At 47.2% G+C, this 21,692-nt stretch overlaps 1 protein-coding gene across 1 annotated transcript in view; it reads left to right on the top strand.

Moving 5' to 3' along the window:
• LOC142560961 (myb-related protein B-like) overlaps positions 1 to 21,692 on the top strand; it is a 315,010-nt gene that overhangs the window by 16,820 nt on the left and 276,498 nt on the right. The window lies entirely within an intron of this gene.

The following is a 21,692-nucleotide window of genomic DNA, read 5'->3' as shown; positions in this document are numbered from 1 at the left end:
CATCAGCCTAGCATGACTGCGAGAGAAAGTACGTCAGTCTAACATGACTGCTTGAGAGAGTGTCTCAGTCTAACATGACTGCATAAGAAAGTGTGTCGAGCATCCTCACAACAGCGGCTTATAAGCACTCGGTCCCCCCTTGATTCCAAGGGGACGGAAAACATTCGTCCAGTCATTGTAAACAAGCCGCCTCTCCCCGGGACGGGTTACACACGCACAAACTCACACACAGGTGCAATGGTCCGGAGCAGACGTCAGAGGGGCTTCGTAGAACTCGGAGCCGTCCCGGGTAGCGCGCCCAGGTAGCATATTGTCTTGCGTCTTGGTCGGCCTGTGGGAAGGAGCCTAAGACGACGTTCCCGCGGCAACTCCCCCACTCGGCAGAACAGGGCGGCGTTGTCGTGTTGCGCACAAAGCCTGCTTCGTTGAACGCATCCTGGCTGAAGCGACAGAGTGGAGGATGTGCGTATTGTTCCCAGCACAAAGTCGACTTAGTCACGCCGTGGCTAGAGGTTGGCGGCGGAATTCCAAGATGAGGTTGCCACCGCTGGCGTAAATGGCTGGCAAACTTGCACTGCAGCTGGCCGTTCTTAACAATACATGAAATCGACAAGACGCTGACCATTGGCCGACTATTCATCACTGTGTCACGGAGACCATTTGATCATCACAGGCCAACGACGCAACCGACTGATGCGAGATGTCATGTAGCCCGACAGGCTTTCTTGTCAACGGCACCGATAAAATCAGCATGCCCACCATGATCGCTCGACCGAAGCTCGCGTGATCGGCTGTCGAACCAGCAATGCGATAGCCGCAGCGCCTTCACTTGTGTATTGGCGGTGAGGACTTACGGAGTCGCCATCTGTCGGAAGCGCCTCGCTTACGTAGTAGGAGGGGTAATGCGGCATGTTCCTCATAAGTTTGGCTGTCGGCGCTCAGTAAGAACACGGAGTCCTCCCGGACATTTTTTTAAGTACTCTCAAAATGACAGAAGCATTTTGCTGTCAAAATAATAATTTTGGGCAAACAGACAACACAGAATAGTTTACAGACACTCGACAGGTTTAGCTTGTCCGGTATTCAGGTAAATGCAGGCGGTTGGAGTGGAGGCATAAACGGGAGCAGCCCACATGGTGCAGCCATCTGGTGGCGCAGAGCTCAAACAAACAAAACAGCTAATATTGCCTTAACCAAGTGGTTAAGGCAATATTAACCAACAATAATAACAGACAAAAATAGCTAATCGTTGCAGTAACCAAGTGTATTTTACTTCGCTGCTGGTGTAACTTTTTGGCACTGGAGTAATCGTGTTGCTGCCAAAAATTTACAGCTGCAGCGAAGTAAAATACACTTGGTTACTGCAACGATTAGCTATTTTTGTCTGTTATTATTGTCTATTAGAGACGTTTAGCGTATCTGCTATTGGCGAACGGGGGCGGATTGCTAGATGTACGGGGGCGTAAATGCGAGCGGCTGGAGCAGTGCAGCCGCCTGGTGGCGTAGAGTTCAACCAGACAAACACAGCTAAAATTGCAGTAGCACACCATATCCTGCTCACTGCTGGTGCAAATTTTAGGGACCGACGTAATTGTGAACACAATTTTGCCGCTGTAGAAAATTTACACCAGCAGCTAGGCAGAATATAGTAATTGGCTTTGTGTTTGTGTGGTTGAGCTTTGCACAACCAGCTGGCGCCACCAATCTGGCTGCTCACGTTTATGCCACCTATTGCATGCATAACAGCAGCGTCAAAAAATACCCATAAAAAAAGAAGGGAACACTGACAATCGCTGCCGTTATGCCTGCAGTAAGTGACTAACTCGCCCAAGAACTCTCTTTACGTCACTGCTCATCCGGCAAACCGCCTGCACTTCCCGGAATGCTGGATGCACTAAAATTCTCTATTATCTCTCTTATTGAATACGTACAGTGAACGCCCAGTGCACGCAGTTGCCACGATAGAGTCGCCCCGAATCGGCCTCTTGTGTGAAAGGCGGGCAGTCGCTGAGAGCAAGCTATGTGAAATATATATTGTAGTGGGCTGCTCTTTAACCTAATAAAGCATAATGGAATGAAGCCTCAATGCAGCGATTGCTCGCGTTAGCAGTGACCGAACGCGCGTCTGCATGCATGTCCCCCACACAATGCTTCACTTTCGCGGTGAGCGCGTTTTCACGCTGTGCCGTGAGCTTCAGGCCGCAGCATGTGAGCATTCGACAGTTCACAAGTAACCTTTGATGCGTGGGTGCTGTTGAGAGCTGTTGAAAAATAATTTCGTTATAACTAGGGATGCTGTTTTTGCTGGTGTTCCCTGGAATTGTATTGCGAGCATGGCGGTAGCAGGGCCGTCAATTGCTTCCATGCGCGAAATGCTCAAACCATGTATGGCTGATCGAACACGGCACTACTGTAGCTTAATTGAGGCATAGCATTCCTGACTTCCTAGCATATAGGCCGGCAGCGTTCCCGGGAAACTAAGGGGTCAGTTTCCCCATTTCTTCCTTCTCATTAGCTGTAGTATAAGTGCTGTCCAAAGCTGTAAAAAGGTCGAAGACACTTGGGAGCAGCCAAGGTCTGCTTTGCGCGAGGCCGCCCACTTTTCATGAACCGCCTGCGTGCTGTGCGGCGGTGGGCGGTTTGAGCGTAAATCGGCCCTTAGTTGTCTATTTAACTGCTGCTCCTCAATCTCTAACCACTTTTCGTTTCTTCTGCCGCCGTGCATATTTATGTAGCCTATTGCATGATGGTACTTTTTCTGTTATTGACGGTGATGCTAGTCTGAGGTTCCACCTTCTTCATTACTACCTACCCTGGCCTGCCGAGTTTCCGTGGGCCCCCCTTATGAATTATGAGCGTCCCTTTTGGAACGGGCCGGTGGGTTGCGCCACCAAGCTCTTGCTATTATACTGCCTAATGTCCTACCTAGGTTAAACAATTAAAAAGGAAAAAAGAACACTATGAACTACCACTCCCAAATTTTCTGATTCCCTATTGCGAGCTGTGCTTTTGTACGTCTTGAGTTGTCATTTCCCTACTCTTCTTCTACCAATCCTCCAATCGCCTCTTACTAATGCCTATTGCGGGCATGTTTATTTTTCCACTGCTCCCACTGAACCCAAGGGCTTCAAGGAGGCCAGTGGTGCCTAAATTGACCATTGGGTAGACGTCTTCACATTCTAATAAAACATGCTCCATAGTTTCCCTAGCTTTACCGCAGCAAGCACATGCTTCTTCTTTCTTCTTATATCTCGCTTTATAGGTGCGTGTTCTAAGGCATCCCGATCTCGCTTCGAAAAGTAATGAGCTTCCCTTTGAGTTATCACAAATGGTTTCTTTCCTGATTTCGTTTTTTCTACTTTAGTTACCCATGGCAGGTTTCTTTTCCATTGCCGCCACCCATGAGATTATTTCAGCCTCCGACTTTCCGCTTGACCTTCTTTGTTGCTGTGTTGCCCACCCTACAGGCCGCATACTTGCTGGTAAGCTTCCTAGTTCTTTTCCTCCACTGTAAATCAATATTTTTCCTGTACACATACCTCAACACTCTCCCAGCCCATTTACTTTCTGCCATATTCCTCAGTCGTTCATCATACTCAATTTTACTGCAAGCATCCCTCACTTGAAAACTAGTCCAGCCCTTATCACCCTGCACAGCCCTATCACCCTGCAAAGGCCCAAAGCGCCTTTGGTTCCCGTCGAGTCCTGATTGTACCCCTGATTTAAAGCAAACAACCGCATTTCCAAAAGTAAGTCCTGGAACCATTACACCTTTCCACATACCTCGGAGGACCTCGTACCTATTGTATCCCCATAGCGCTCTGTGCTTCATTATGGCTGCATTTCTCTTCCCCTTGACTGTTATGATTTTTTCCTGTGCTTCCATATATCCATTGCCTTCGTTTATCCATATACCAAGGTATTTATAATCTGTTACCCGAGGTATTTCCTGGCCCTGCATCTCCACTGTCTGTTCACGGTTTTCATTGAATACCATAACACCTGATTTTCTAACACTAAATTTCAAACCTAAATGGTTACCTTCCTGTCCACAGATATTAGCCAGACGTTGCAAATCACTTTGCTTGTTAGCTAGCAACACAATGTCGTCCACATAAAATAAACCTGGGAGCTGCTGCTCTATTTGTGTACCCACCTGTTTGTATGAGAGATTAAACCCAATATTACTTCCTTCTCGCGCCCTCTTCATCCTCACCATATACATCATAAACAACAGCGGGGATAAAGGGCACCCCTGCCTCAGTCCCTTGCTGACATGGACTTTCTCCTCGCTTCTCATCCCTTCCCATTCAACGCAAACGGTATTTTCTAGACAAATCTCTCTCAAAAACTGTAGACCATCGTCAACTACGCCTTCCCTTTTCAGAATATCCCACAAAGTGTTGCGGTCTACGTTGTCATAGGCTCCTGTAATGTCTAAAAAGGCCACATATAACGGTCTGCTTTCTACTTTTGATATTTCAATACACTGAGTAAGAACAAATAAGTTATCATCTAAACGCCTCCCTATTCTGAAGCCATTCTGAAGTTCTCCCAAAATGCCATTATTCTCTGCCTTTGCTTGAAGCTTTAATTTGATTGGCTGCATTGCTACCCTGTATATTACCGACGTAATGGTAAACGGTCTATACGAGTGAATTCTATCCTTCTCCCCCTTACCTTTATATATTAAATTCATTCTACTTTGTCGCCAACTGTTTTTTCCACTGCTTTCACCAGAGCTTCCTTAGTTTTTGGTCCTAGTTCATTAATCAGCCTAATGGGAACCTCGTCTAGCCCTATGGCTGTGTGTTTAGAAATTTTTTTCTTCCGCTTTCTTCCGGTTGAAGTTTGTCAGCAGCAGCTCCTTTTTCACTTGGGTTTCTTTCATGCTCTTCTTTTTCTTCAAATACAACCTTGTCATTGGCTTGTAAAAATTCAGCGGTTATTTTTTGGATGTTATTTATTGCTGCTTCTCCTTCCAGTCTGTTTTCATCTTCGTCTAGGATATGTTGTTGTATTGTTGACTTCCTGCCTAATATATTTATGTGGTTCCAAAATATTCTAGGTGCGGCCTTCTTTTTCTCACGTATTTTTGACAACCAACGTTCACTTGCACCTTTTAATTTTGCTTCCACCAGTATTTGAACCATAGACTTTTTCTCCCGGTATATTTCCCATTTACTGGTTACTTCATCCTGCGGCAACTGCGCCTTCTTTGCCTGCCTGTGCTCTCGAGATGCTTTCTGTCGTTTGGCAATTGCTTCTTGTTATCTCCCTGTTCCACCAGCTTTTCGGTTTCTTTCTTCCTTTCCAACAAACACGTTGTTTCCCTTTCCGTATTTCTGTCGTTGTTACACTTAGAAGCTCACCATATTCCCACTCTTGGCCATTTGCCAAGTTCTTCCTCAACTCTAGTGACTATATTTGCTATTTGTTCAGCTTTCAAATCTGGACTGGCCATTTTGCGCTCCTTGCTCTCTTTCCCAACTACATATCCCGTTTTCAAAATGATGCATTTATGGTCACTCCCTATGCTGCTATGCCCTTCCTCATCAATGACCATTTCTCTCAACTTATCATGAATTCTTTCTGTCATCAGACAGTAATCAATGGTCGATTGCCGGTTTCCCACTTCCCACGTGATCTGCCCTTCACACTTAGGCCCTGTGTTCACGATAACGAGGTTATGTTGCTCACAAACGTCTAGCATTGACTTCCCGTTGTTGTCGGTATAGCCATCTAAATCCTGTATGTGGGCATTCATGTCACCTAATTTCATTTCATTTATTGTACCTTCAAGGCCCGAAGGCATTACAGAAGGGAGTTGAACTAAATACAGAGCATGTGCAGATAACAGGGTATAATAATAACAAGAAAAAAAATTAGGAAGTGTGGATTAACAAAAATATTCTTCAATAGTAGTTCTAAAAGCACATGTATCGGTTATGTTAACAATTGAGGCCAGCAGATGATTCCATTCATTGGTAGTTTTAGGAATAAATGAATAAAAAAAAATAGGTTCGTGCGACAGTGTGGAACGCTCAATTTATGCCGATGGTCAGTATGAGATGATATATATGCAGGTTCGGACAAATGTTCACTTTTTAATTCCGGATTGTAATAATAAATTTCGTGCAGCAGTGATAAGCGTGCTAACTTCCTACGGGATGAGAGGAGAGGGAGATTTAAAGTAGCCTTCATAGATTTTACGCTTGATGTCCGAGAATAGTTAGTAAGAATGAAACGCGCGCTACGATTTTGTATAGATTCTATTGCATTTGTTAAGCAATCCAAGCCAGGGTCTCATACAGAAGAGGCATATTCAAGCTTAGGACGTATTAGTGTTTTGTATAGAAGTAGCTTTAAGTTAGCGGGTGCCATAGAGAAATTGCGACGGAGGTAACCAAGCGTACGGTTAGCATTATTAGTGATGTGGTTTATGTGTGTTTGCCAGGAAAGATTAGATGTTATGTGGACGCCTAAGTATTTATAGGAACTGACTTCTCCGAGTACAGAGTTCTTCAAGTGATAGTTGGATAGGTTAGACGAAGCAGTATTGCGGGAAATCCGCATTGGTTTGCACTTTTGGCTGTTAAGTCGCATTTTCCAAGTGTCGCACCAATTAGTTACTTTGTCTAGATCAGATTGTAGTTTTAGAGTGTCAGAATTTGATGATATTACTCTGTAAATGACACAATCGTCTGCAAATAACCTTATGGAGGACGCTACACAGTTAGGCAAATAATTAATATAAATGAGAAAAAGCAAGAGTCCAAGAACAGAACCTTGCAGCACCCCGGAACTGACAGGACAACGTGAAGAGTCAAAATTGTTAGCTGAGACAAATTGTGTTCTATTGGATAAAAAGTGTTCAATCCATGAGATAATGTTACGGTCAATGTTAAGTGTATTTAATTTTAGACAAAGTAATTGGTGAGAGACGAGATCAAATGCTTTGGAAAAGTCTAAGAAGATGGTGTCAATGTGAAATCCATTATCCAACGCGGCACAGATGTCATGTGTAAATAGATAAGTTGAGTATCACAGGAAAACAATTTACGGAACCCATGCTAACAAGATGAAAAAAATGAATTTGTTTCTAGGAAGTTGATGAGATTAGAGTATATTATATGCTCTAGAATTTTGCATTGCACACTTGAAAAATTAACCTGTAATTTAAAGGTGAATGCACGTCGCCAGACTTAAATAATGGAACCACCTTGCCGACTTTAAAGTCCTTTTGTAATGAGCACGACAGAATAGATTGCGAAAAAATGTTGCATAAAATTATGGATGAGTACACTTTAGTATTTTTCAAAAATTTCGAGTTAATATCGTCTATTCCTGACGATGACGAAATCTTTAACTTACGAATCAAGTTCACGACACCATCGTAATCAATTAACAAGGGCTCCATCTGAGGAAAATTCATCTTAACAACTTCAGGTAAAGAGGCACAGGGCAACACATTATTCAAGAATGATTTAGAAGACACTTCATTGGGTACAGAACAACATTCCTCTTGTGGAACAACAGCACCATCTACATCAGTTAACTATGTTGTGTTACCTTCGGAACCCTTGACAGTTTTCCAAAATTTTTTAGTATTTTCAGTCAGCAGAGATGGAAATGTATTGTAAAAGAAAATGCGTTTAGCTTCTTTGACTGCATTTTTAAACAGTGAAGCAACCTGCTGATACGCACGCCAGCTATCAATTGTGTTCCGTTTTTTACTTTGGCGAGACAGCCGCTTCTTCCTGTTCAAGATACGTTTTAGGGATGCATTAAACCACGCTGCTTGATGGTCACACCGCACAACTCGGAGGGGTATACACCGGACAACTCGGAGGGGTATACACCGGACAACTCGGAGGGGTATGTATTTTTGTACTAATTCATTAACTTCATTTTTAAAGAGCGACCAGTTCTGTTCAACGCTCCGAGTGTAAAAGTCCGGCATATATTCTTCTACAAAAGCTTCAAGTTGTGTGTTCATTGATGTGTAATCGGCTTTACTGTAGTCTCGAATGTATTTTTGTTTGCTATTGGGACGGTGGATGTTTTCCTTAAGCTGGAAATGAATAAAACAATGATCGCTAAGCCCTGGTAAAATACTTAAAGAATTGACAAGATCCAGAGCGGTAGTCAAAACTAAGTCAAGGATGTTAGCACTGGTTCGAGTTGGTTGAGTAATCAGCTGAGTAAGATGGAAATCAAAACACAAATCGAGAAAAGCCTTGCTATCACTGGATGAGTTGGATACAGTTGGCACAGGATAGGACCAGTTTATGTTGGGGTAATTGAAATCCCCCATTTGGAAAATGGGTGAGTGTGGAAACCTTGTTACGATGGTATTAAGCAGGTCATGAAGTTCAGCGCAAAATGTAGAGGAAGCGCTCGGTAAAAAATAACATTGCGGTGGTTTATTCTAATTCCTGCGCAAACTGCTTCTAAACCGGAAGAAAGAGGAATGTGAAACGAATTGAGCCTGTCGGCCACTGCGATAAGCACGCCACCACCTAATCTAGTACCACGGTCACACTGATAGATACACTATTGTTGTTGGCATTCGAATACTTCTTTTTTCGATATTTTTGACGATAGCCAGGTCTCTGTCAAAGTGACAATGTTGGCAGTGCATGTATCGATTAAGGAAGATATGTCATCACGGTTATTTACAACACTACGAATGTTAGAAAGAGCAGATTAATATCAGGTGCAAGGCGGTGTGTGTTACAGTGTAGCTATGGCGGAGGTGTGTCATGCGCAGAAGATCGAACAGCGGCTTGAGGATGCAAGGATGATTCATCAGCCTCGATTCCGGACTCGATCTCACAGACACTGTTAGTAGATGGGTGGTACATATAAGCCTTCTTTTTGAATATCAATTTATTGTAGCGTACTGAAAATTGTTCACCGCTAGCTTTTCCAAACTCGATTAGTTTTTTGCGGGTTGTGCGGGTGGAAATGCAAAAATCTTCACTTACAGTGATACCTGTCGTTCTCATATGGGATTTTTAGGAAAATATTTCGCTTTTTGTTTTGAAACTAGTGAACTTAGTTATTATCGGACGGCATTTATTTGGCAAAAACTTTCCCAGTCTGTGGGCACGAGATATGGCCTCATTCGACAGTTCCATGTTGAGCGCTGAAGAAATTATGTCCCGCACTTTTTTTTCAGAAGCAGCCCACGTTTCTGTCCGGTCATCAGTGATGCCATAAAATATCAAGTTATCGCGCCTTGACCGATCTTCGAATTCATCGAAACGATTGTAAATGCAGGCCGTTTCCCTACCCACAGCCTCAGTCACTGCTCGGGCAACTTCTACCTCGGCACAGTTTTCAGATGCTTCTAATTTTTCTTCAACAGCTGTCAACGTGTCATTTAAATCTGTCATTTGCTTTTCCAGATTCATCTGAGTTTCCTTTACTGTATAAAGTTCTGAGAGCACCTCTGCATGATTTTTGTCTATTTTAGCATTAAGTGTCTTCATCAAAGAAAGAAGTTCGTTAGTTTTGCTAGGGTCCTCCTTCGGAGGCCCGGGATTCATTTCGACATCATCCCCCAAAAGCAAAAGTTTCATGACATAAGCACAGTCTCAAACAATGCTAAACATGGTGTTTGGGCATGGAAAGAGCAGCAAGCTAGTATTGCTAGAGCGTTTACAGTGCAAAGGAGGGCCAGCCAGGACTGACCTGCATCGAGAAGCAAAGATAGATTTGGAACGCCCGCATCGTAGCCGCTCTTTCCTGTCCACTGAAGACGAACGATGAGAGCCCGGTCTTTAAAGGCAGTTGATCCGATGATGTCAGGGACGATGGCGATGCCGGATCCATGGGAAAAGAGGTGATGTTCGAAGCGTTGTCCTTCGATGTGGCCGGGCAACATTGTTCTGGCTGCAGCACTGGGCTGCGCAGGGGTAAGCGGCACCAAATTTCTGATGACGCATCAGGCTGTGGTTGGGGCTCGCCGGGGACGCACATCAATACCATCTGCATCTAGAAGCAAAGATAGATTTGAAACGCCCACATCGTAGCCGCTCTTTCCTGCCCACTGAACATGAATGATGAGAGTCCGGTCTCTAAAGGCAGTTGATCCGATGATGTCAGGGATGATGGCGATGCCGGATTCATGGGAAAAGAGGTGACGGTCCAAGCGTTGTCGTTCGATGTGGCCGGGCAACATTGTTCTGGCTGCAGCACTGGTCAATAGGACAATTTCAGCACCATTCCCGAAACCCTTAATATGAGCACTTAAGCATTCCACTAACTCTATATTCTTCTCTGTGCAATTATTTCCGGTCCACAAATACGTAATGCCCAGCCAAGTTTTTTTCCCACTCATTGTACCTGATTACCAAAGAGGCTCTTGAAATTTTGAATTTACTCTTTTCTATTTGGCTCCCTGATGGATGAGTATTCAGACTCCCCTTCCCTTTCTTTCCGACTTAGTTCTGTTGCACCCTTCCCGAACAAAAGTCTCAATAACTGGCGGCTCTTCCGAGTCTCTAAGGTGCATTTCTGTAACCCCATACACCCCTATTTGTTCTCTATTTAACTGCTCCTCAATCTCGGCCCACTTTTCCTTTCTTCTGCCGCCCTGCATGTTTATGTAGCCTATTGCATGGCGAGCTCTCTTTCTTGCTTTCCTCCTTTTTCTGTTATCGACGGCGATGCTCTTCTGAGGTTCTCCTAGGGGACCTTCTTCATTACTATAGTCGGATACAACTTTAGAAAAAAGGGGAGGCCCCGCCCAGATGACCGAAGCGCGACGTCCGATTGTCTCCGTGACTAAAATAATCCCTCTAAAAAAATTGTGCTTCTGAAACGCGCAATTCTCGGTGTACATAAAGACTCTTGTATTTTGATGACTGGTTTAGTAGAGTTCTCATGTCCTACAGCACATGCCGGATCGCGACAGAAAAATAACCCCGTGCCTTCCACAACGCTGCCCATCGTCTGCTCTTTAGCTTCATTGCAAGTGACGAAAGTAGAAAGCGCAGCTCTGCATGGCTTTTGTGCTTGTTTATATGTACACGGCACATTTACTACTCCAGTTCCGAGCTTCAAATGAATCAGTTGATATTGAACAAGTACTTATATAAAACAATGCATTTATCACAAACAAACTCAAGATGCTTGGTGTCAGCGAAAGCACAGTGTTCAAGGTGAGGAGGGAAGTCAGAGCTTCGCATATTTTGGGTGGCAAACTGTTGACAAAAGCGCCCACGAAATGCGGAGAAAAGAAGACGCAGCACGAAGTATTACACGTTGTGCGCGCCGAGGTCGTGTGCGCGATTTCTTTCGCCACAACGAGATACCGACGGTCGTGAAGATCACTAACGAGTTCTCGAAGCGTATATGGTGTTACGTTTGTGCCCTGGGATTTGCCTGACGGAAGGCCAGTGCTATGGTGTGTCAACCGTGGAGGCAGCATTCATCCCCGCATGGTGCCTGCTTCGGGCACACGACTACGTGCACACGACTACGTGCACAGCTCGGGTTCCCTCGTGGCTGCGCGGCGTCCACGACTGAAGCGGCCACCGGATCACGGACTGCTATTCGGCCCCTCCCCGTGCCGGCAGCAATGCAACGCCCCGCCCCCTCCCCCCCCCTTTTCCGGCGGCGCCCGCACCACGAACGACTCCCGCTGTGTTTGGGCTGGTTTCCAAAAGAGGGCTGTGTTTTGACCCCGTGCCTTGCATTTGGTTCCCTTTGTCCTATGCCGGCCATAAAGCTTCCCCGGCGCACCATTCTGACTGACCGCCAGATCGGCCCGACGCTGCAGCACGGTTCGAGAAAGCGCCGGCCACCGAGAGCGGCGTTATATAGGACCACGAAGGCTGCCCGGCCACTCTCTCTCTCGACCTTGTTTCGTCCTTAGGGGCTGTCTGGGGAACCTGGGGACTGAGGGGTGTTATTTAAGCAGCTTGCAGCTGCTCTGTTGGTCTCTCTCCTGATAACGACAACATGTAAACATTGTATAAAGAATTCTTCGCCGAGAAAGCTCTCCTCGTCTCTGACTCTGCGTGAAGTGGGGTCCAGACCTCCTGCCGGCCATACATATCTCGGCACACGCAACAATGAATCTCCCATCACTGAAGCGGTGAACTGTGCGTCCCCTGCTTGTCGAGATCTGATTCAAGCATGAGAAGAGGAGCCGCAATTTGCTGTTCATTGACCGGGATGACATCGCTGACTGGTGGAATCGCTACCTTCTTGACGTGGAATGCTACAGGCAGAAGGCCGAAAGATCTTTTTCCTGGGCAAGACATGGGTGACGGTGGGACACACTGGGGTCGATCATGTGGACAGACATCGTGGTGCAGAAGCGCGGACGCCTATACGCTTGAGCTAATAGCCTGTCAATGGGTCTGAAACAACCTTCAGGAAAAGGCCAGCGAATGATTGTGACACACATCAGCAGCGAGGATGGCTTCGTCGACCGCTGCGTAGATAGATTCCGTGGCCAAAAAACAGGCAACTACCACAAAGAAATGGACAGCAATCGCTTTGAGGGATGGTTTAATGGCGTTCTGCAGAAGTTGCCTGCTGGTACCGTCATTGTTTTCAACAATGCACCTTACCATTCCCGGAGAGAAGAGAAATTGCCAACGACAGCTTGGAAGAAGGAAAGAATACAGGAGTAGCTCAAAAGCAAAAACATCACCTACAGTGAAAGGATGGTTAAAAAGCAGCTGCTTGAGTTGGTAGCATCTGTAAAGCCACGCTTTCTGAGCTACATTGTAGACAATGCAGCTGAAAGGGCTGGTTGCATTGTACTCAGGCTGCCACCGTACCACTGCGAATTTAATCCTATCGAGCTCGTGTGGGCAAAGGTGAAAAATGGAATCGCTGCAGACAACAGAGACTTCAAGCTGTCCACGGTCGAAGACGTTGTGAGGGAAAACATCAAACACATAACAGGAGAAGACTGGAGGAAGAACATTCGCCACGTGATGGACCTGGAGGCAAAGTTCAGGCTTGATACATCTGGAAGTGGCCGCATCCATCATCATCCAAGTGGGTGAATATGACAGTGAAGAAACCGACTCCGACTGCGAGCTGTCCGGCATTGAGCCACTCGATGAAGCATAACAGCTTCTTATTAACAAAAGAAAAGCCCTTATTAGGGCTACCAAAATTTTGCCTGTGGGTTCGCAGCAGCCAAGCATTCTCCTGTGACCTCTCAAATAAATAAGCAGTTCATTTGGTGACATATTTCTTTTAATGGAAGCCCAATTCTGAAAAAGCAACGTCCTGCACAGATCGTGCTCAATATAAGAATTGGCATGGAAACGTGCTGAAATCTGAATGCAAATACAGTTATTAACCCTGAATAACTATGTGGGGTCCAAAATGCTCATTCGGGCACCCATTGTCCAGCTTCACCTGAAAAAGCAGTAGTCAACATGAAAGTGACAGCCACTCTTAGCAGCCTGCACGCTAAAGCACATTGTGCTTTGCGTGCAGTTGTGTTGCCCCTATTATTTTTTCCAGCCCGTTGAGATGAACAGTGCCAATGTCAGAAGGCCCAAAATACTCTATTGGACAGCCACCTACGAGCATGACGGGCCCTGTGATGAAATAACAGTCGTTGGGGCACGCTTCAAAGGCACCTTTAGCATCTGCACTTCAAAGTGAAGCCATGTCGTAGCCATAGTAGGTGAAACAGCAGTAGTGAATGCGAAATTGACCGCCACTTTTAGCAGTTCGCATGCAAAAGCACATTCATGTGGTTGCATTCATTTTGGCTACCTGGCCCAGGCAAGTAATGTGAATAAGAGGACAATTATCAAACATCATTAGCTTAGTGAGGCCCAAAACACTCATTCGGATAACTTAATACCAGTAGTCGAGGGCACGCTTCAAAGGCACCATTAGCAGTCTGCACGTCAAGCGCAGTCAAAGCGTTGCCACTATTGGTGAAATGGCAGCAATCAACGCGAAAATGACAGCCATTGTTGGCAGCTTGCATGCGAACACATATTCATGTGGTGGCATTGTTTACTTTATTTACCTGGCCCAGGCAAGTAATGTGAATAAGAGAACAATTATCAAACATCATTAGCATAGCGAGGCCCAAAATACTCATTCGGGTAACTATTAATAGCAGTAGTCGAGGGCACGCTTGAAAGGCACCATTTGCAGTCTGCACATCAAATCACAGTCATGCAGCAGCCATTGTTGTATTTGTTTATCTGACCGGGCAAGTAACACCAATGTAAGCACAATTATTCACCCTGAATAGCTCTGCTAGCATTGTTTGTACTAAAAAATGCTGAGTGAAGTTGAATGTGTTTTATTGAGGCAATTATTTAATTCACAAGCCATCGGCATATCGATGGACGGCCAAGTTCAGACAATGACATTTGTGAAGTAATAAATGGTGAAAGTTGCAAAAGTTCTCAGTGCACTGCTTTGCTGGGCTCCATTCACTGAAAAATGTCTTTGCAACGACGAAAGCATCAGACAGGAAATGACACCCCACCGCACAATGTTATTTGTGTTGAACATTTTTACCATCATATGTGATGGGCAGTGAAACCGTCTGTTTACTAAGACTGAATGCATGAAAAATGCAACAGCATAACAAGGTGTTGTTTCGCAATATGCAGCCTTTCATGTGCACTTCAGGCGAGCTGCCACATGCACTGACGCATAAACATGAACAGAGGTAAGAGACAAAGTTACTGTGCAACTGTCTGTTTACTAAGACTGAATACATGAAAAATGCAACAGCATAACAAGGTGTTGTTTCGCAATATGCAGCCTTTCAAGTGCACTTCAGGCGAGCTGCCACATGCACTGACGCATAAACATGAACAGAGGTAAGAGGCAAAGTTACTGTGCAACCCACATGACGCTTTTAAGAAAATGTATCTCTAAACCTCTCTGTTTTCATAGGCGATCAAAATTTGTCTTGAGCAAGTTGGTTAATCACATTGCAGCAACAACACAAAAAGCAAGAACAGAAAACACAGCGAGTAGGCAGATTGAGAAGACGAGGTAGACCAGTGAGAAAGGTTTTAATGAGATGGAAGAGGCCAGCCCTGCTGTGCACAGGAGTTAGTGCTTTGAATGAGATTGGTTAATGAAAATGTGCAAAGACTTTGCTGAAAGAAAACTAGCAAAAACAAATGCTAATATAAAATAAAAGGACAGAAATAAGAGTAAGCGCAAACACGCATGGAAGCAGGCACATATGCACAAACGCGATAACTAAGAAAGGCTAAAATATTAAAAAATGTGGGAAACAAAAAAAATTTGGTAACGCGTGGTAACGCGTGAAGTTTCGGAAGCTAGGAGAAGTGTCTGCGATTATCGCTTTCTCTTAACTAGCGTGTGTTAAGAAGATTGATTCATTAGACGCCACTGATTGCAAATTGTATGGCTCGTAGGCCTAACACGGCTAAGCTTGGCTGGTGAACGCATAGAATTACTATACTGACTCTAGAGGACAAGCTACCCATAGGGCCCACGCATTGAAATCGGGAACAGCAAGAGCGCTGCCATGTTGCTACGCGCCGAGGTTGCCAGCTCGAGCCTGAGACGCTTGCTAGACTTGGTGACAGTAGTCAGTTTTAATCCAGCAACAGTAGCAGCGTAGCAGTATGGCGTCTCGCTTGTAGTGTCGTGATGTGTGCATGCAGCCATGTGTTTGGGCTTTATAAGTTGGTTCTTTATTCTATGTTGCGGGACGGTGTGGGTGTGGTCCATGTTGGCCGTACAGGTGGCAATTAGGCAGCTGAGGGATGATCCTGTTGAAGTTTTCGGCGGTATGCGGTTTTCAGCGGTCGCGCCTGTTGCAGGAGTGTCAGTCGACGAGGTTACGAGCTCGAAGCTGTGGTGAGATATCTCGTTGGCATTCCGTAATTCTCTTCGCACGGGTGCGGTGTGTTGCAAAAGCCGCTTTCGCGGTCTATCGCCGCGACGATAGATCGTTTTTTATTATTATTATAAGTACTGATCCAGCTGCAGGGCACATGTAACCGACAAACGGAAGTCTCAGGAGAGCACCTGAGATTATAATAAAGCAGGCGGCGCAGGAACTCCAGGGCACCCAAGGCGCAGATCAAGCTGCAGAACAGTACGTAGGTTGGGGCCGCCGAGGCAGGTGTGTGCCAGGGAATGTTCACACGGACAGCTCCCCTGGCATGTGCAGCAATGCCTCGCGAGGTCGAGATACTTTAAAGGCACCTGCGCCCATGATCTTTCTTTTGCCTCGGTGCAGTGAGCATGATTAACGAGAATAATATGGAGGGCATCCGGTGCAGTCGCGAATGCGTCATGACAAATGGTGTGGCGTGTGTAGTAATATCAGAGTTGGTTGTATGAACTTTATGCATAATACGCTTTGTTACGGTACCGTAACGGAATGGGTCAAGAGGACGGTGTTGGTACATTTTTCCGTACCACCCTAATCCTATACCCCCCACTACAAACACACACACAAACCCCCCCTTTTTTTTCTGTATACTGTGACGAAGAAGATGGGCAGGCTGAAAAGCCGCGTTGCCATCGCATGGCACGTACCCAGTTCGTTCGCTGGCTGTGCCCTACCTACTGGTGCTGAGTTTGTCGCTGCTGCTCTACGAGCCGAATAAACCCCCCTTTACAATTGGCGGAGCTGCTGGGTACAACCAGAATTCTGGAACTTCGTAATTGGACACTGCAGCCCGTCTTCATAATGCCGGAAGAAGGACCACCACAACCACAACCCGCTGCCCCGGTGACTACCGTTGTCTGCCCCAGCCCGTTGCGGCAACGCGACCCACCCATCTTCAGTGGTACAGAAGACCATGACGTCGAAGACTGGCTCGCTGACTACGACCGGGTGAGCATCCACAACCACTGGGACGACACCAAAAAACTTAATTACGTGTCGTTTTATTTGAGTGGTGTCGCCAGCGTGTGGCACCGCAACCACGAACGTGATCTGACGACGTGGACGGCCTTCAAGACTAACGTGACAGAGGTATTTGGGCGCCCCGCGGTTCGGAAGCTTCGTGCTGAGCAACGTTTGCGTGGCCGTGCGCAACAGTGCGGGGAGACATTTACGAGCTATATAGAAGATGTTGTCGACCTCTGCAATCGCGTTGACGTCGCAATGCCTGATGCCGAGAAGATTCGCCATACCTTAAAAGGCATTGAAGACGATGCCTTCCGGATGCTGTTGGCGAAAAATCCCTCGACAGTCTCTGAACTCGTCAGTCTGTGTCAAAGCTTTGACGAACAGCGCAAACAACGTGTAGCCACCCGCCAATCTACACCTCAGGCCACTTCAATGTTGCCCCGGATAACACTTCGCTGCTGCTACAGATCAAGGAGTTCGTCCGTGAAGAGGTGGCTCGTCAGCTTTCCTTGATTCCACTTGCACACGGCCAGCCGAGTACTCCGTTGGCGCCCGCTCTCCAATCTGTCATCAAGGAGCAGGTAGCCGACCACATTTCGCCTTCTCTTCAGCAGGCTCCGACGGCCGCTCCCCTGACGTACGCCGAAGTCGCTATGAGGCCTACGCCACAGACCTACGGCCCCCTTCGCCCACCTTTGCGCCCACCCGTACCCCCTCCAGTCCGTCCACTGGTGAACTATGCATGACCTCAAGACCATTGGCGCACGGAAGACAACCGTCCGATTTGTTTTTATTGTGGCCGTGCTGGACACGTGGCACGTCACTGTCGCCTGCTTACGCCGAACGTCCCGAACAATGTGCGTCCGTATGCGCCACGTTTCCAGCAATGCCGCAGCTATTCGGACGCCTTTGAATCTCCTTCTGCCGTCGACACCGCATTCTCCGCCGCTCGCCGTTCACCTTCTCCTCGCCGCCGCTCGATTTCTCCCATGCACCGGCGGCGGAGCCCTTTGCGCCAGGAAAACTAAATATCACAGTTCAGGAGGCGAGAACTGCGGTGCCTCACACTTCCCCGAAGAATGTTATTGAAGTCGAAATCGAAGGAACATTGACGCTAGCACTTGTCGACACCGGCGCTGCACTTTCAGCGATAGGTGCCCGTATTTGCCGCAAGATCGGAAAAGTGACGACGCCGCTTTCTGGACTGTCTCTTTGAACTGCCAACGCGCAGCACGTCGAGCCATCCGGCGCCTGCACTGCTCGCGTCGTAATTCAGGAGGTCCTCTACATTATAGAATTCATCGTGTTGCCATCATGTTCACACGGCGTCATATTAGGTTGGGACTTTCTCTCCACACATCATGCGATCATTGACTGCGCCCGCGCTGAAATCGAACTGTTTCAGTTATCGACCGATATTATCACTAACCATAAGGACCATTGTCGCAAAGTCGCTGTTTCAGACGACACCGTTACACCTGCCTGGTCTTCCACTCTTGTCAATATCTCTTGCAAATCTGTAGATGACGGACGGCACAGTACTCTTCGCTCTGTCCGAACTTTTAGTTCGCTGCCGTTCACTACCACTGCCTTTCGCCGTCCTCAAGTTCAAAGCTGACGCCTCTCTCATGTGCGTCTCCAACCCATCGGCTGAACCAATTACTTTACGCCGCCGTGAAAGCCTTGGCAAAGCAGAGCCACTGACCTCATCTTCAATATTTGACACGATGGACGACTCCACTTGCTGCTCTCGAGGCATCGCCTCCTCAGTCACTGCCGCGTTCTTTTACGCCAGCTATTGCCAGTGACCTTACGACGACGCAGCGCGACGAACTTCTTCGCTTGCTCCAAGGCCTCTCTTTGTCTTTTGACTGCCAAGCAACATCACTCGGCCGCACGACTGTTTCGCACACTATCGACACTGGGAGCCATGCACCAATTCGACAGCGTCCCTACCGAGTATCAGCGACTGAAAGACGCGTTATCAATGACCAGGTGAACGATATGCTCAATCGCGGTGTCATCCAGCCTTCTAGTAGTCCTTGGGCATCACCAGTCGTCCTATTTAAAAAGAAAGACGGCACCATACGATTTTGCGTCGATTATCGAAGGCTTAACAAGATTACCCGAAAGCATGTATAACCGTTGCCACATATTGATGACGCACTTCACTGTTTGCAAGGAGCGGAGTTTTTTTCCTCCTTAGATCTCCGCTCTGGCTACTGGCAGGTGCCTATGGCTGACGCTGACTGTTCGAAAACCGCGTTTGTAACACCAGACGGCTTGTATGAATTCACTGTAATGCCGTTCGGTCTGTGCAACGCGCCCGCCACCTTCGAACGCATGATGGACGGCATCCTACGTGGCCTGAAGTGGCATACTTGCCTCTGCTACCTCGACGACGTTGTAGTCTTTTCTCCTGATTTTACGACTCATGTTCGGCGTGTACATCAAGTTTTGACCTGTCTCCGGAATGCTGGTCTCCAGCTTGACTTAAAAAAGTGCCGATTTGCAGCTCGAAAACTGACTATATTAGGCCACGTTGCCTCCAAAGAAGGCATTCTTCCGGATCCTGCTAAACTTCGCGCCATATCCGAATTTCCAAAGCCCACTAACTTGAAAGCACTACGCAGCTTCATTGGCCTATGCTCTTATTTTCGACGTTTCGTTCGCAATTTCGCTACTGTGAACGCACCACTAAACCAACTTCTCCAAGGCGACAATGAACTTTCTGCTTGGTCGGAAGCCTCTGATGATGCCTTTACGACTCTTCGTCACCTACTCACGCCTCCGCCAATCTTGCGCCATTTTGATCCCAGCGCACCTACAGAACTTCACACTGACGCCAGTGGTGTCGGCCTTGGTGCCATGCTCGCACAACGCAAGAACACTAATGCCGAATACGTAGTCGCCTATGCCAGTCGTGCCCTCACGAAACCTGCGGCCAATTACTCAGTAACAGAAAAAGAGTGCCTGACTATCGTATGGGCTCTTCAAAAATTTCGTCCATATCTCTACGGTCGACGCTTTGACGTGGTGACGGATCATCACGCTCTTTGCTGGTTGTCCAACCTAAAAGACCCGTCGGGCTGCCTCGCTCGGTGGGCCCTCCGAATCCAGGAATATGATATCCGTGTCGTCTATCGCTCTGGACGCAAACACGCCGACGCCGATGCCCTCTCGCGCTCTCCAGTTACTTCAGACAGCAGCGCTTCTACCGACAGACATGACATCTCACTACTTGACATCCTGGACATGGCATCAGAGCAACGAAAAAACCCATGGATAGTCATGATGTTAGACTTTTTGTCAAATCCTCCAGCAACTTCGGCACCTCGAGTGCTACACCGACAGGCGCAGCATTTCACAATCCGGGACGGACTTTTATACCGCCGCAACTACCACAATGACGGCCGCAAATGGCTCTTAGTAGTGCCTCGCCACCTACGATAAGAGTTCTGCTCCGATTTTCATTCTGACCCGCAGTGTAGTCACGGCGGAGTGTCAAAAACTTACACACGGCTTCGCCTACGATATTATTGGCGAGGGATGTACACCTTCGTCCACAAATACGTACGCTCCTGCATTGCCTGCCAGCGATGCAAATGTGTCCCGCATCTCTCCACCGCACCTCTCCAACCACTTCCCTGCACAGCTCAGCCATTTGACCGTGTCGGCATTGATATATATGGGCCTCTTCCATCTACTGGCGCTGGCAACCGATGGATTGTTGTCGCCGTAGATCATTTGACACTGTATGCTGAAACCGCCGCCTTGCCTGCCGCATCAGCAAAAGACATTGCCTCGTTCATTCTAAACAACTTCGTTCTCCGCCATGGCGCACCTCGTGAACTGTTGAGCGATCGGGGCCGTGTATACCTCTCAGATGTCCTGCAGTCACTCCTATCTGAATGCCAAATTATTCACTGCACTACTACTGCTTATCATCCACAGACCAATGGCTTAACAGAACGATTCAACAGAACTCTTGGTGACATGCTATCAATGTATGTTGCGTCTGACCACTCCAACTGGGATCTTGTACTCCCATTCGTCACTTACGCATATAACACTGCCTCTCAAGCCACTACCAGATTCTCACCATTCTTTCTGCTTTACAGCCGCCATCCCTCCAGCACCATTGATACGGTTCTCCAGTACCGGCCAGACCCTGCTGAATGCTCACCTGTTTCTACGGTTGCTCAGCACGCCGAGAAATGCCGCCAACTGGCCCGTTCTTTGACGTCTGCTCAACAGTGCCACCAAAAAGAATGCCATGACCTCAATCCTCCCCCTCACCCCTTCCCCGTCGACTCACCAGTGTGGCTTTGGGTGCCGCCTGTTGCTGCTCCTGGCCTTTCGTCCAAGCTCCTCCCAAAGTACCATGGACCCTACCGCGTGGTTGCACAAACATCACCAGTGAACTACGTGGTCGAACCCCTATCGCCATCTTCCGATCTGTGTCGTCGGGGGCGAGAGACTGTGCATATTGACCGCCTGAAGCAGTATTACGATACGCCCACCTCTTCCTAGGTCGCCAGGATGGCTACTCTTCAATTCCAAGGGTGATTGTGATGAAGAAGATGGGCAATCTGAAAAGCCGCGTTGCCATCACGTGGCACGTACCCAGTTCGTTCGCTGGCTGCGCCCTACCTGCTGGTGCTGAGTTTGTCGCTGCTGCTCTACGAGCCAAATAAACCCCCCTTTACAATACATACAATTCCTTGCCATGACGGATCATGGCCTCCTTTATTTTTGAAAAATAGAAAAGGGTATGGACGGATTGACCAGTTCAAGTTATCAACTTGTCAGTAACTGTCATTTGGAATCACTG

Source organism: Dermacentor variabilis, chromosome 10 (genome assembly GCF_050947875.1).
Source record: "Dermacentor variabilis isolate Ectoservices chromosome 10, ASM5094787v1, whole genome shotgun sequence".
Taxonomy (NCBI): domain Eukaryota; kingdom Metazoa; phylum Arthropoda; class Arachnida; order Ixodida; family Ixodidae; genus Dermacentor; species Dermacentor variabilis.
The sequence above is the reverse complement of the archived record's forward strand: the minus strand, read 5'-3'. Positions and strand labels throughout refer to the sequence as shown.